This window comes from Amia ocellicauda, chromosome 5 (genome assembly GCF_036373705.1).
Source record: "Amia ocellicauda isolate fAmiCal2 chromosome 5, fAmiCal2.hap1, whole genome shotgun sequence".
NCBI classification, from domain to species: Eukaryota; Metazoa; Chordata; class Actinopteri; order Amiiformes; family Amiidae; genus Amia; species Amia ocellicauda.
This window is the reverse complement of record NC_089854.1, coordinates 41,717,475-41,730,157: the sequence shown is the minus strand read 5'-3', so window position 1 is coordinate 41,730,157 and position 12,683 is coordinate 41,717,475. Positions and strand designations below refer to the sequence as shown.

General features: G+C 41.0%; 1 protein-coding gene across 2 annotated transcripts in view; it reads right to left on the bottom strand.

Annotated features, from left to right (window-relative positions):
• Positions 1-12,683, bottom strand: part of chst11 (carbohydrate (chondroitin 4) sulfotransferase 11) — a 104,142-nt gene that overhangs the window by 65,236 nt on the left and 26,223 nt on the right. The gene's annotated exons all lie outside the window — the stretch shown is intronic.

Here is a 12,683-nt window from a genome sequence, read left to right as displayed (position 1 = left end):
CTGCAGACACTCATTTGTGTACCGCTCTCCAGCCCTTCGGTAAACAAACTGCCTTCTGCTACAGCCAAATATTCAAATTTTGACTTATCAGTCCAGAGCACCTGCTGCCATTTTTCTGCACCCCAGTTCCTGTGTTTTCATGCATAGTTAAGTCGCTTGGTCTTGTTGCCACGTCGGAGGTATGGCTTTTTGGCCACAAGTCTTCTATGAAGGCCACTTCTGACCAGACTTCTCTGGACAGTAGATGGGTGTACCAGGGTCCCACTGTTTTCTGATAATTCCGAGCTGATGGTACTGCTGGACATCTTCCGATTGCGAAGGGAAGTAAGTATGATGTGTCTTTCATCTGCTGCAGTAAGTTTCCTCGTCCGACCACTGCGTCTACAGTCATCAGTGTTACCCATTTCCCTGTGCTTCTTCAAAAGAGCTTGGACAGCACATCTGGAAACCCCTGTCTGCCTTGAAATTTCTGCCTGGGAGAGACCTTGCTGATGCAGTAGAACTACCTTGTGTCTTGTTGCTGTGATCAGTCTTGCCATGGTGTATGACTTTTGACGGTAAATTGTCTTCAGTGACCTCACCTTGTTAGCCGAGTTTGGCTGTTCCTAACCCAGTTTTATTCCTCCTACACAGCTGTTTCTGTTTCAATTAATGATTGTGTTTCAACCTACATATTGAATTGATGATCATTAGCACCTGTTTGGTATAATTGTTTAATCATGCACCTGACTATATGCCTACAAAATCCCTGACTTTGTGCAAGTGTACCTAGAAGAATTGATGTTGTTTTGAAGGCAAAGGGTGGTCACACCAAATGTGGATTTGATGTGGATTTTTCTTCTGTTCACTCACTTTGCATTTAGTTAATTGATAAATATAATCTTTTAACATGTCTATTTCTGAAAGCATTCTTACTTCACTTTACACCTGCCTAAACTTTGGCACAGTACTGTATATATGTCAAGGGTGCCCTGAAGCAAGCCTCTGGTTTATTATTCTACCATTTGATATTCTGTCTTGCAACTACTACTATTCTATCAATTATAAATATACCTACACACAAACTTACACACGCACACACACACACACACACACACATATATATATATATATATTAAACAACTGTAATCCTATAAATTGCCCCGGCAATAATATTAATAATATCCACTACATATCTGCAACCGCAGAATGAGGATAATTGAAGAACACTAGTATGGGGTGCCACCATGGCAACCGAGCACAAATATTTTCACAAGTGTGGCTTAGTGATACCAGTTCAGCCTACACAAAGGTTCCCCATAAAAGAAACACATGTGCTCTCTCTCACCAATCCCCAGCTTGGAAAAAAACACAGCTGTAAATTAACTGCTAAAACTACCACTATCCCAATTGCATCCCCCATACAGCTGATTGCCATGAAAAGCTTAGTAATCAGATGTCCAAATACACCATTCGTATCTACAGAATACCTTGAGCAAAAGATGTTTTAGGACCAGCTGGCATCAAGCATAGACAATGGGGATTAGAGATTGCACTGCACACAAAACCCATCTTACCTGACATTCAAAAAACAAAACAAACCCCTCAGTGACAAAGACGACGCTGCCTCTAAATTCGGATCAAGGGCTCCGGCAATAAGAATAAGCAGCTTTGACACTGTCAAAGTATACTGCCAGGAGGGAAGCCCTTTGGAAAAAGCTGTGAAACCTACCTGTGCAGAGGATATTAGCCAGCTCAGTGAAGCAGACCCAGCTGTGGTCCAGAGCTCCAGCACTCACACATGGCATGTTTACTGCTCCACTATGGGCGCTCTTCCAGGCTCACACAAGAAGAGTTCATAGGTCACATTAAGGAAATCCTGTAGACTGCATTTCCACCTCTCATATGGTCTTCCTGAGAGGTCGCAGAGACAACAGGAAAACATTTAGTCACCTCCAGAGCATGCTTGAAATTGACCCCTTAAACACCGAGACCATCTGTCACACACCTAGGTAAAAGCAGTGGTGTACGACAGGAAACAGAACACAACAACATATTTGTTCACATATGTGGCATCATTGGACAAGGGAAAATATCCTAAAAGTGTACAACATGATGCAGCTTGCACATGTATCTGTACAGAGATCAAAATATATTGAAATCATATAGTACTGCTACAGTATTGCTGCCATTTATTTTGAGTAGAAGGCTGGTGCTGAGAATAAATGGATGTCTTGAAATATTCTTCAAACTTACACTACTTTCAGCCTAGTTTTGAGAATTTGGGTACCCAGCTTGACAACCTGCGCTTCCTTCATGACTGGACTGACTTCCTGGTCTTTTCTGCAAAGCCCACACCTTTGACCACTATTATCTTGTTTTCTTCTTCTCATGGAACCCTTTTCTTCTTCATTCATGTCATGTACAATTTCCCTAAGCTTCCGAGCATCTCTTGAACCTAATATCAGCACACAGCTGGCTTTCATTTCACCCTCCCTTCGGGACTCTGAAGAACCATCAGACTGAAACTAGCAATCACTCACTTAGCTGGTTTAGTGCATGTCTAGGCCTGCATTTAGATCCGTGTTCCTAATTCCCATGCAAAATAAAAAATGCATAATGTACATTATTTCCTATTTGATAGTGTATGTACACTATGTACATAAAATACAGATAAACCTCCAAGTTCTGGTGTCTTGACCCTGGATTAATAACATCTGTTTCACTGGCTTTTGTCTTCGGCTGTTTTTGAGTCTTAAGGTAATTTCAAAACACAATCATTTCAAATCTAGCTCTGTTCTGTCCCCATACGTTTTATGCCGAAGGAAACAATATACCTAATGTACTGAGCTCCGTGTGCGACTGCACCAAATAACATACACAAACCAGCAAGCACTGAGACCTTCACACATCACAAGAAAGCCTCCATTAATTCCTCTCTCTGAGCACTGCATGGCAGGCATAAAAGGCCCTTAGCTCCTACCATAAATCAATCATAAACAGAGTTAAAACAAAAGACTGTTCTTCTCTGGACAGATAGTTCAAAGCAGCTCGATTCTCAGGTCCCCATCATGGATACTCTGCTGCCCCCCTCCCCCCTCTGAAAAATAAATCACAATGGGGTAAAAAAAAAAAAAGGTATCTTCAAAGAACCACTGATGTAATGTTTGTTGCTACACAGACAGACCCCCCAAAACAGCTACTCACTGTGTCCTTAATTGCCTGCCCCTTTGCAGTCTTGCCAAGAACTAATTTGAAAAAGGTGCCATTTTGGAGGCTGCACTGAGAAGTCTGTGTCCCGCAGGTGAGGATGTGAAATAAAAACTGACAGGCTGTCACTCCTGCTCCCCAAGGAGGAAGGCTAGAAAGGCCTCAGGCTCCGTGGGAGGGAAAGGTAACTCTGATGCATAATGGCCCCATTTCCCTTCCCTTTGCAGGTAGCCATGCCCAGAGTCAATGAGAAACTGCATACCAAGTTCAAGTGAATCTGAGAATCAGAAGCCAGTGAGCACCACCGACACAAACACACCCCCACACACACCCACATTCAATGACATTGCAGACTTCAATGCTGATAATTAGCACTGGAGTGCCTTTATTCCACCCGATTGCGGCTTGTGGTGGGTCAGCCATGCGCAGGAGCTGAACATGAAATCCAACTTTCATGTTTCCTTTTTTATCCTACTGGTCTTATAAAAAGAGTATCCATGTTTATTTCAGTCGATTTACAAAAATCTGCAGATTGTGCGGATTATAATTTCTAGATTTTATTTTTCATAAATACAATGTTTAAAAGGTACATATTGGGGTCTGCGGATTTCAGCTAACAGTAGACCAGGAAAATATTCTATATGTAAAACATCTCCATTGTTTCAGACAATTAAAGAAGCCAGGAAGCTCCGTCACTGACTGGCAATACATACCAAGGTGTCCTTGACATATTTTTCTTTTCTTTCTGACACAAAGCTTGAGAAGATTTATCCCAACTCTTCCTAAAATTAGACTTTATCTTTCAGCTCTGCCATTATTCACTGACGTAAAACGCTTACGAAGATGAATTGCACCATGTGTCTGTTGTTCCCCAGGAATGGTAACTGGAATACACAGAGCACATGAATTGGTTTACCTTAATAACATGGGTTCCCAAAGGTTATTTTTTTCATCCCTTTTTATAAATAACACTCAACAAAAGAAAAAGACATAAAAGAAGAAATAAAAGCACTTCTGAAAGAACCACAGTATAAAACAATTGTAAACAAGAATGAGAAAAATACACAGACTGTGTTCTTTAAAGTCTACTGTATTTGCAGAAGACAATGGGTATGTCTTACTTACAGTACATTTGTAGAGAGAAGAGTGGAGTAAGCACAACCCAAACAATATTTGTCAATTTGTCCTGGTTAGATACTGCATGTAGAGTAATGACTTCTTTATGACTTACGATTCAGTGGGTCATAGCCTTGCCCATTATTTTCCCTTGCTAATTCTAGTGTTTTCTCCTCCTTAATGAAAAACACCTCTCCTCTGCAGCAGGAGGGTATATTCTTTGATACCGTCTGGCAATGCAAGAGAAGAAAAAAAAACAGACGTTGCATTAAAAATATCACTCAAGGTCCAATTAATATACTTGAACTCTATTATAGACTATTTGTCTACAGTAAACTAAAAGCTTATTAGTTACTATAATCAGTTTGTCTACGCATATGCCTCAGCAGAAGTCATTAAAATGATTTTTAGCATGTTGTTTGTCCCACTTTAATTAAAGATCTGCAGCTCGTAATGAAAAACTGCGTTCTAAACCGATACCTCCAGGAAGCCATAACCACAGATGCCGGAAGAGTTTTTTAGAAGCACTGTTGACAAATCCAAATGGGCAACTGCATGTGATATATATATATATATATATATATATATATACACTCACCTAAAGGATTATTAGGAACACCATACTAATACTGTGTTTGACCCCCTTTCGCCTTCAGAACTGCCTTAATTCTACGTGGCATTGATTCAACAAGGTGCTGAAAGCATTCTTTAGAAATGTTGGCCCATATTGATAGGATAGCATCTTGCAGTTGATGGAGATTTGTGGGATGCACATCCAGGGCACGAAGCTCCCGTTCCACCACATCCCAAAGATGCTCTATTGGGTTGAGATCTGGTGACTGTGGGGGCCAGTTTAGTACAGTGAACTCATTGTCATGTTCAAGAAACCAATTTGAAATGATTTGACCTTTGTGACATGGTGCATTATCCTGCTGGAAGTAGCCATCAGAGGATGGGTGCATGGTGGTCATAAAGGGATGGACATGGTCAGAAACAATGCTCAGGTAGGCCGTGGCATTTAAACGATGCCCAATTGGCACTAAGGGGCCTAAAGTGTGCCAAGAAAACATCCCACACACCATTACACCACCACCACCAGCCTGCACAGTGGTAACAAGGCATGATGGACCCATGTTCTCATTCTGTTTATGCCAAATTCTGACTCTACCATCTGAATGTCTCAACAGAAATCGAGACTCATCAGACCAGGCAACATTTTTCCAGTCTTCAACTGTCCAATTTTGGTGAGCTTGTGCAAATTGTAGCCTCTTTTTCCTATTTGTAGTGGAGATGAGTGGTACCCGGTGGGGTCTTCTGCTGTTGTAGCCCATCCGCCTCAAGGTTGTACGTGTTGTGGCTTCACAAATGCTTTGCTGCATACCTCGGTTGTAACGAGTGGTTATTTCAGTCAAAGTTGCTCTTCTATCAGCTTGAATCAGTCGGCCCATTCTCCTCTGACCTCTAGCATCAACAAGGCATTTTCGCCCACAGGACTGCCGCATACTGGATGTTTTTCCCTTTTCACACCATTCTTTGTAAACCCTAGAAATGGTTGCGTGTGAAAATCCCAGTAACTGAGCAGATTGTGAAATACTCTGGCACCGTCTGGCACCAACAACCATGCCACGCTCAAAATTGCTTAAATCACCTTTCTTTCCCATTCAGACATTCAGTTTGGAGTTCAGGTGATTGTCTTGACCAGGACCACACCCCTAAATGCATTGAAGCAACTGCCATGTGATTGGTTGGTTAGATAATTGCATTAATGAGAAACTGAACAGGTGTTCCTAATAATCCTTTAGGTGAGTGTGTGTGTGTGTATGTGTATGTGTGTATGTATGTGTATGTGTATGTGTATGTGTATGTGTATTTTATTACTGCTTTGTTTGTATGTTCTGATGCACTTTTAGTTTATGGAGTTGGTTGTCTTAGGTCCCTGGACATGGTGATGGTAAAAACTACATTTTCAGAATGTAACTGTAAAAGTTAAAATCTTACAAATAAAGTATCAAACAAATTGAAAGGATTAATTTGGGATTTTTTTTTATTTAATTTTTTCTGAGATTTCCTGTTTCATACAGGATTTAAAGAATCACAACTCTAATCTCAATGCTTTGAAAACAAGCAGACATTTTGCAGACATTATGACACAAGGAGACACAAGGGCAGATACCAGTTTATCTAGAGCTGGTGGAATTAAATTAATACAATCAAATGTAGAGTAATTAGGGTAATATGAACAAAAACTGCTTCCGTCAGTTGGAGGGGAAATAAATACAAAACCCTACTGCTTCCGATACTGTAATCCTATTATTCAAGAATGTATGAGATACTGTTCATACATTTAAGACTCTTTTATGCAAAGAGGACTCAAGCTGAGCAAAGTTTCATTTTTGTTGTTGTTGATGTTTGTGTGTAATAAATTCAGGTTCTTTCCTTCTTCTTTAGTACAGCCTACATTTTGGGAGGCAGGGCTGCTCTATAATTAGGAAGCCAGCACAGTTGTGGGCTCCAAAAAGACATGCTCAATGACAGGGAGCCAACCTGCTAAACATTGCTATTTAACTTTCACTGGGAGCTGGTTTTGCGACAACCACTAATTCCCCATGGTACCACACCCTTGAAGGTGGTCGGAGGCACTAGGCTAGCTGCCCTGATGACACATGGAGAGTAGGAAGCAAAACTTTAAGGGATCTTTCATAACAGTGACCTGCCTGAGTATGCCAAGCTGGATAAGGTTGCACAAATCCGATGGCTCTCTATTTCCTCCCTAAAACATGGTGGTGGATTCACCTCAGACCTTCTAGAATAATTAATGTAACACAATGTTGGAGTGTATACCTGACAAGATGGGAGGGCCACTAGGGTGACAGCAGATCCATTATGTCCAGATGGAGGAGGAGGCACCAGAATATTCATTGTAGGGACCAACCCAATCTTGTTAGTTTTCGCTTTGGAGTGGTTTTGTAGCTACATTTCAGATGTTGCAGATTTGATTATTTGCCTTTAAGCCACCAGTTTCATATTACAAAGCCTGTTGTTGTCTTTAGCTTGGCTCTCTACTCTACAATTCTGGATAGAGAATCTTACCACATGCATGGAAATCATCTAAAAAACAGCAACATGTGACACTTAAGCTGAGCTGCAATTAAATGTTGCAGCCTTTTAAATTTGATGAGTTAATCTCAGATGTACATTGGTATAAATATGTATTTTGAAATTAAACATTTAACACAAGAGAAACCTCCAGTCTCCGGAATAGGGCAAACATATAATTAGGAAAGCCATAGGAGGAAATTACACAAGTATCAAACTCCAGATAGCCATTAGAGGATTTTACCCAGACTTCCTCGCTACTGTGCGGAGACATCCATAAAACTCTACAATAGCGGTCTATTCCCCTATACAATAAGCAGGGATACCAAAAAGGAAGCTAATAGTACATTAATGTAAATATTATGGATTGTTGACTTGTCCCAAGATACTCTTCTATTGCTATTTCAGTAACAGCCGCTCATTGATAGTTTTCAGATTGTCCTGCTGTTACTAAAGAACAAATTTTCTGCTTGAATACCCACCTCCATTTCAAGTGCTTCATCATCTAGTACACTTCAAAGCCATGTAAAAAGAATAGCTTTCCGGGCCCATATTCTTAATTGGCATTTGTTTGATTCTTTTCCGCTGCTACAAGAAAATAACAGGGCCTGATTACGGATGAAATCTGAGGCGAGCCACATCACTGAAGTCGAGGAAGGTAGTGATTTCAACAGAGAGTATCTGCTGTGAATCCCTAATTGGCTTTGTAGCCTATTATTGTAATCTACTCATGGCGATCACTAAGCACATCAGAACTTATATGTTGGCATGCGTATCTATGTACACGTTGTCACAACAGGAATAAGATTACCTAGTGTTTCTCACTTTCAGAGCACTTCAGTTAGTCCGTCCAGCATTTTATAGATACCATATGGGGAATTCCTCAAATAGAAACATGCACACAACGAACATAGTAGTAAAGGCAAACCAAGCAAAGCTTTAAATTTAGAAAAAGAGGTTAGGTTAAGTATTAGCTCTCTACCACTGCAGCATGTGACAATATTACAAAACTTTAGTACTAGTCTATATTTATGATATCGCTAACGATATGTGTTTGGAATACAAAACCATTTCCATTTCAGAAGTTGCAGAAGGAAAGAAGGAATAAAAAGGCCCACTTTGATAAGGGAAATCAATCCCATGAAGCAGTTCAGCTTTAAAGGCTTGACGAAAAAGGGAACTCCTCATATTTCACTTAATGTAAGCTTGTTCTGGGTACCAAACGGTCCAAGAGTGAGACTGAAAATATTTATGACTCTGACAATGTTGAGAGAATAAGTTCTTAACCCCCAAAATCCCAGCAAATAAAGTCTGCAATTCACATCTTTGGGTGTTTTTTATGCATTTTATTAATTCTGTTGCTCTTCTGTAATGTGATCTGATTGGATGAAGGCCAAGGTTTTCCATGCCCTACTTTATACTTCACGGTAACCCAAGCTGTGTATTGCACTGACCTGCCATTGTGGCCAACAGCCAATATCTCAACCCCTGTCATACACTCAAGATCACACTCTCTTCCAATCCAAAAGGGCTCATTCAGATTTACCTCACTGCCCCTTCTCGTGGAGCCTTTGAAGACTTATTAGGTTTTTTTGCCTCTGTCTGCTCAGGATACAGGTCACAGGTAGGATCTGTCTGGTTAATTCAAATGGAGCCCATCAATCCTCGTCCCTGATTTCTGAGGATTTGCCAACCCTAAATTACAATGTACCAAATTAAACAAATAATTTCCACTTGAATTTCCCTTAATTAAATGTCACCTCAGTCTACAGGCCTGTGTGTTTCTTATCTGCGTTAGATTACACCACAGAAACAGAATATTGCCTCACAAGTTGATCCATTCCAGGTTTTAGTAAGCTGCAGGCTTTATTACAAATTGTACCAGTGAACCACAAGAGCAAAATATACACATCTGTCTATGCAAATTGCCTAAGAATAATGTAAATCTGCAACTTGTATAACCTGAAAAGCATCACATTTCTCTACCATGGGATGTATTATCTCCACTGCTAATATGATATGGTGGTTGAACCTAAAAGACCTTTATAATTGCAACTGATGAATATGGTGATCACAGGACCTTCACATCAGCAACACATTGCAAGAGCCCAAAACCACAATTTCCGGTTCGCCATCATTTTCATCTCTGTATCAAACACAGCACTGAGGCAACAGATGAGACACAAATCAATAGCATCTGGAGGTAACTAGCTCAGAAGCCTTAGGTGAGGAAATTGTGGCATATCTAATCATATTCAAATGTTATGATAATGCAGTTTAGGGCTCAGCATAGATATGGGTGGCAAATCTGCCTTTTGGCATTGGAATTCAAATCGAGTGTGTAGACAGAGGTGAAAGAGTACTGAAAAATCCTCCTCAAGTAGAAGTACCGTTACTTCGATGAAATTTTACTCAAGTAGAGGTAGAAGTACTAGTATAAAAACGACTCAAGTAAAAGTAAAAAGTAGATCATTTAAAAAGTACTTTGAGTACAAGTTACATAGTTACTTTTAACAAAGCCTTGTCATATGATCTCTAAGCAAACACTAACACTACATATATATATATATATATATACACGGATCAGCCATAACATTATGACCACTGACAGGTGAAGTGAATAACACTGATAATCTCATTATCATGGCACCTGTCAGTGGGTGGGATATATTAGGCAGCAAGTGAACATTTTGTCCTCAAAGTTGATGTGTTAGAAGCAGGAAAAATGGGCAAGCGCAAGGATCTGAGCGACTTTGACAAGGGCCAAATTGTGATGGCTAGACGACTGGGTCAGAGCATCTCCAAAACTGCAGCTCTTGTTGGGTGTTCCCATTCTGCAGTGGTCAGTACCTATCAAAAGTGGTCTAAGGAAGGAAAAGCGGTGAACCGGCGACAGGGTCATGGGTGGCCAAGGCTCATTGATGCACGTGGGGAGTGAAGGCTGGCCCGTGTGGTCCGATCCAACAGACAAGTTAATGTAGCTCAAATTGCTGAAAAAGTTAATGCTGGTTCTGATAGAAAGGTGTCAGAACACACAGTGCATCGCAGTTTGTTGCGTATGGGGCTGCGTAGCCGCAGACCAGTCAGGGTGCCCATGCTGACCCCTGTCCACTGCCGAAAGCGCCTACAATGGGCACGTGAGCATCAGAACTGGACCACGGAGCAATGGAGGAAGGTGGCCTGGTCTGATGAATCACGAGTTCAAGGTGTTGACTTGGCCTCGAAATTCCCCAGATCTCAATCCAATCGAGCATCTGTGGGATGTGCTGGACAAACAAGTCCGATCCATGGAGGTCCCACCTCACAACTTACAGGACTGCTAACGTCTATATATATATATAATATACAGTACTGTGCAAAAGTTTTAGGCAGGTGTGAAAAAATGCTGTAAAGTAAAAATGCTTTCAAAAATAGACATTTATCAGTTAACTAAATGCAAAGGGAGTGAACAGAAGAAAAATCGACATCAAATCCATATTTGGTGTGACCACCCTTTGTCTTCAAAACAGCAACAATTCTTCTAGGTGCACTTGCACAAAGTCAGGGATTTTGTAGGCATATAGTCAGGAGTATGATTAAACAATTATACCAAACAGGTGCTAATGATCATCAATTCAATATGTAGGTTGAAACACAATCATTAACTGAAACAGAAACAGCTGTGTAGGAGGAATAAAACTGGGTGAGGAACAGCCAAACTCAGCTAACGAGGTGAGGTCGCTGAAGATAGTTTACTGTCAAAAGTCATACACCATGGCAAGACTGATCACAGCAACAAGACACAAGGTAGTTCTACTGCATCAGCAAGGTCTCTCCCAGGCAGAAATTTCAAGGCAGACAGGGGTTTCCAGATGTGCTGTCCAAGCTCTTTTGGAGAAGCACAAAGAAACGGGCAACGTTGAGGACCGTAGATGCAGTGGTCAGACAAGGAAACTTACTGCAGCATTTGCAAGACACATCATGCTTACTTCCCTTCGCAATCGGAAGATGTCAGCTCAGATTGGCAGAAAACAGTGGGACCCTGGTACACCCATCTACTGTCCAGAGAAGTCTGGTCAGAAGTGGCCTTCATGGAAGACGCGGCCAAAAAGCCATGGCAGCAGGTGCTCTGGACTGATGAGTCAAAATTTGAAATATTTGGCTGTAGCAGAAGGCTGTTTGTTTGCCGAAGGGCTGGAGAGCAGTACACGAATGAGTGTCTGCAGGCAACAGTGAAGCATGGTGGAGGTTTCTTGCAAGTTTGGAGTTGGGGATTTGGTCAGAATGAATGGTCTCCCCAAATGTATTCTGCAGCATGACAATGACTACAAACATACAGCGAAAGTCATTAAGAACTATCTTCAGTGTAAAGAAGAACAAGGAGTCCTGGAAGTGATGGTATGGCCCCCACAGAGCCCTGATCTCAACATCATCGAGTCTGTCTGGGATTACATGGAGAGAGAGAGAAGCAACTGAGGCTGCCTAAATCCACAGAAGAACTGTGGTTAGATCTCCAAGATGTTTGGGCCAATCTACCTGCCGAGTTCCTTCAAAAACTGTGTGCAAGTGTACCTAGAAGAATTGATGCTGTTTTGAAGGCAAAGGGTGGTCACACCAAATATGGATTTGATGTAGATTTTTCTTCTGTTCACTCACTTTGCATTTAGTTAACTGATAAATATAATCTATTAACATGTCTATTTTTGAAAGCATTCTTACATTATAGCATTTTTTCACACCTACACAAAACTTTTGCACAGTACTGTATATATATACATTGAGGGAAAAAAGTATTTGATCCCCTGCTGATTTTGTACGTTTGCTCACTGACAAAGAAATGATCAGTCTATCATTTTAATGGTAGGTGTATTTTAACAGTGAGAGAATGAATAACAACAAAAAAATCCAGAAAAATGCATTTCAAAAAAGTTATACATTGATTTGCATGTTAATGAGGGAAATAAGTATTTGACCCCTTCGACTTAGTACTTGGTGGCAAAACCCTTGTTGGCAATCACAGAGGTCAGACGTTTCTTGTAGTTGGCCACCAGGTTTGCACACATCTCAGGAGGGATTTTGTCCCACTCCTCTTTGCAGATCCTCTCCAAGTCATTAAGGTCTCGAGGCTGACGTTTGGCAACTCGAACCTTCAGCTCCCTCCACAAATTTTCTATGGGATTAAGGTCTGGAGACTGGCTAGGCCACTCCAGGACCTTAATGTGCTTCTTCTTGAGCCACTTCTTTGTTGCCTTGGCTGTGTGTTTTGGGTCATTGTCATGCTGGAATACCCATCCACGACCCAT